The sequence below is a fragment of the Chaetura pelagica genome, unplaced genomic scaffold (assembly GCF_000747805.2).
Source record: "Chaetura pelagica isolate M959 unplaced genomic scaffold, ChaPel_1.0 scaffold166, whole genome shotgun sequence".
In the NCBI taxonomy this organism is placed as follows: Eukaryota; Metazoa; Chordata; class Aves; order Apodiformes; family Apodidae; genus Chaetura; species Chaetura pelagica.
In genome coordinates, this window is record NW_009953758.1 from 4,099,773 (window position 1) to 4,103,717 (window position 3,945).

At 42.8% G+C, this 3,945-nt stretch overlaps 1 protein-coding gene across 1 annotated transcript in view; it reads left to right on the plus strand.

Annotated features, from left to right (window-relative positions):
• NOLC1 (nucleolar and coiled-body phosphoprotein 1) overlaps nt 1–3,945 on the plus strand; it is a 13,894-nt gene that overhangs the window by 715 nt on the left and 9,234 nt on the right. The gene's annotated exons all lie outside the window — the stretch shown is intronic.

Sequence of the window (3,945 nt, forward strand, 5' to 3'; positions counted from 1 at the left end):
ATGCGGCGGGGCTCTCCTCCCGGGGGAGGAAAGTCCCTTTTCCAGCTACACAATCGTGTACTGTACAGGTGGCCGAGGAACCAGCACTGAGCACAGGTCACGAGTTACGCTGATGTAGAAACTCAACCCTTAGGGAAGGGGTTGTCGGTGGGAACAAGCAAGACCTGCTCTATGGACATCCTTAACTTAGGCTTCTGTTTCCTAGGATGAAGGAGGTTTATTTTTTCCTAGGGAAAACAAAATTGATCCATAGTAAGAATGAAGCCACTCAGTGGTGTGTGTTTCCTTCCAAAAGATGCAGTCTTTTAACGCAGATTTCCCTATGCTTGTACTCATGTTTGAGCACAGCGAAAATAAGCAGAAGGACACTGTTGGAGTTCAGAGAGTAGTACTCTAATTTTGTTGCTGAAGACAAAGCAACAGACTCTGCTTAAATAATGATTCCTATATATTTTTTCATTTGCAAACTTGGAAAACCACTTGCACTGCTTTGCATTCAGAGTCATCTCTCTGCTGAGAACCAGTGAAGTGCATTGATGCACTTCAGTAAAGAGCAGGTTCCTTACAATCCATTTTCCCAGCCAAGACAGACATTCCCAGGCAGTCAGAATACATTGTGTGAAGTTTACCCATTGTCACAAACATAAATGTCAGAATACAGCTGCTTACAAACAGTAAAGAAAGAACTGTTACTTACTAATAAACTCTCCTAGAAGTCAAACTCTCATGTTACCTCAAAATATTTCTTTACCCAAAACCTACGTAAGTTTACAAACTGTGTGCCACAGCCTGTTTGAAAAACAGTATTTACTCCCACAGTATTAAAGTAGGAGGATAAAAAATATTTCCTGATGAGAAACTCCAGGTGTGCAAAGAAACCAGCACTTTCCCACCCAAATCCTTCTGAAAATGTAAAATGAAATTAAGAACACCTGGGCACCAGAGAAGCACGCAAACACAGAATCTACTTGGGATTTAAGTGAGGGGGAAAAAATGTACTAGTTGGAAACTAGTTGGGAGTATCTAGCTAAATTATTTTACTACTATCAAATAATACACCTGTACTAAGAAACAGTAAAATAGATTGATAACCATATATATGACTTTATAAGGATTATTCCACATTATTTTCCTTATAAGGCTGTTTATCTTCTAACTTCCAGAATAAATAGTTTAAACGAAATAATCTGTCTGATGTTCAAACAAGCTTTTAAACCTTTGCTCTTTTTAAGCCTTGCAGTATCACACAGAAGGCTGTACCAGAGTCACCTTCCTGCTCAGAGAAGCCACAGGGCTTTTCCATATGAATCATTATCAGAATGCTATGCATTTTATTTAATCAATTCAAAGCCCACAGGAAACCTCTTTAACTTCCTAAGTCATTAAAATGAAATCAATGTGCCACCCCAAAGGAGTTTAAATAAAATACCTGCTAGTGTGTTGTCTCAGCAACCTCCACCTGAAAAATCTTAGGACAAATTGAGGTGAAAATCCCTTCACACCCAAGAAGGTTAGGCTGGCCTAAGGGAAAGATTCATGGTTTGTAAAGAATTAAGAACAAAATGAGGAAATAGAGGGAGTTTTATATCCTCCCTTGCCCAAAATTGACTGTACAAGTCTTAACCTTCATCCTTTCAACTCATTGCAACATGTGAACACAGTTGCATTTGCAGCATTACTCTCAAGAACTTGTCTTAACCCTGTCAAAAGAAAAGGAATAGATGGCAGTGCCACTGATTTTTCACTAGGTACTTCTGAGGGATAAGATGGAAAGGATTCAGTGTTTCACTACCCATGCCCTCTATCTGCACTTTTTCTTGACTGAAAAAAAAAAAAAAAAAAAAAAAGGGGAAGCCCAGAGATCTCCCATAGGAACGTTTTCTCTTGAGGGGAATACCTCTCCCTGCAGCCGGGAAGGGAGGAAGGGACATAAATTTAACCACTTGCATTTATTCCAAAGTAACTGAACTAAAATTACTGTGCTATTCTCAATATCTACTCAGAAAAAAAAAAAAAAAAAAAAAAAAAAAAAAAGAGGAAGCCCAGAGATCTCTCATAGGAATGCTTTCTCTTGAGGTGAATAGCTCTCCCTGCAGCCTTAATGAAAGGCACACCATCCAAGGGGAAGGACTGAAAAAACCCGATAAGGAGTAGGGTGAAAGGAGCAAAGGAAATCACAAGCAGTAGCATAAACCTGAATTTGCTTGCTTTTTAGATCCCAGGATCTCTCACTACTGCCTTGGGAAATAGAACAACATAGCTTTCTTTGCATGGCTACTGCCCTGCCGGTTCACCTGGAGAGTTGCAGGCACAGCACACAAACAGCCACACACCTCAGAGGAGAGACAATCACACAGCATCTGGGAACAGGCTTAGCTAGCAAAAGTCTGTCAGGAGTGGGAGATGCTTATTAACCAGCCAAGAAGCAAAATGAACCAGTGAAGTAAACACAGCCAGTAACTTCCCTGATTCCTCACAGCAGTTACTTCATAGAACAGGACTCAAAAAAAAATGGAAGTTTACCAGCAGTGACTCCGTTGCTTCCTTTGTAATTCAGGCAAAAGCACAAAACTTGTGCTGAGCTTTGAAGATGAAGTTTGCAGCTTTAGCTTAATGTGGATGGAAGCTACAAGAACTGAGAGAAATAATGGTTCCTGGAACCAGCTTCCTCTCTGCAACACAGTAAGTTATTCCCTATAAAACAGGAACAGGCCACATCAAGGACATCTGAATACAAAGTACACATATTATCCCTTTTGTTACATGACAGACAACAGTACCTGTGATAGAAATTTATAGTACAATCTACAGGAACTACCTTTCTTTCCCCAGGACAGCAAAAGTGGCACCTTCCAGAAACCCCAGTACCAACTGTGCTCAGTGGGGCGCAGAGCCTGCCCAAGTGTGTATTAAGCAGACACTGCCCAACAGCACACAGGAGGGACAGAACCCCCACACAGCAAGGCACAGCAGTATTTTGAGATGGTTAAGAGCAAGGCTAGGAAAACTGAAAGAATATAATGCTACCTGCCTATTACAATTTGATAGTATTAACTTCAGACTTCCAGCATAGAACTTTCTTCTTTTGCCATCAGCAGGTTTTATGGTATGCTCTGATAAAGAAAAAACTTCTTTAAAACCCTATCAAATAAGTAAGGCAAACAAAGAAAAACCTCCATCAGAGAAAACCTTCAGCTTCACAGAAGAAAACCATCTTGGTGGCAAGATGACTGATTTAAAGCAATGGCAATTTACATACAACAGCGGAATTAAATCTCCTCATCAGGGTCCTGAGTACACCAAACGAACATTTTTGTCCTGATCAGCCTCACCTGGGGCTTCCACACCCACCCGCTGCCTACAGGCCCAGGGGCTCTATTTAAGCTCATGCCTGGACCCCCTTCAGTGTTTGCCTGTCCTATTTTGCAGGTATGTCTGTTTCAAGTCCTATCTCCAGCCTTTTCTTTCTGACACTCTTCAAGCCTATGTTTTAAGTAACTTTACTCTCAAATTCCTATCTGACTGTACTTCACAGCCAGTTCCTTTACATCCAGTGCTACTTTTACCTTAGCCTTTCCTCCGGCATCATCTCCCTTTGCCTCTAAACGGACTCTTGCCAGCCTGGCTTACGGCTCACTCTTTCTGGAGCTACTGGGGAGTCTCGTCAGCACCTGGCTCTGCCCGAACGCTCAAGCTGTGTCAGAACGCGCCCTGCCGGTGAGGACGCCGCGAGCACTGAGCGCTACGGCTGTCAACTTGTTCCTCCCCAGGGAACAGCCCTCCCTGCTCCTTCTGCTCCCTACCGTCCTTCTCCGCGCTTAAAACGGAATACAACTGGAAGGCAGGTGCGTCGAGGAAGCGGGAAGGCGTTTAGGTGGACTGAAGCCTCCCAGTGCCACGCACACACGCTCCCAGGTTTCCCCGCAGGCTGTTCCCACCTCCTCC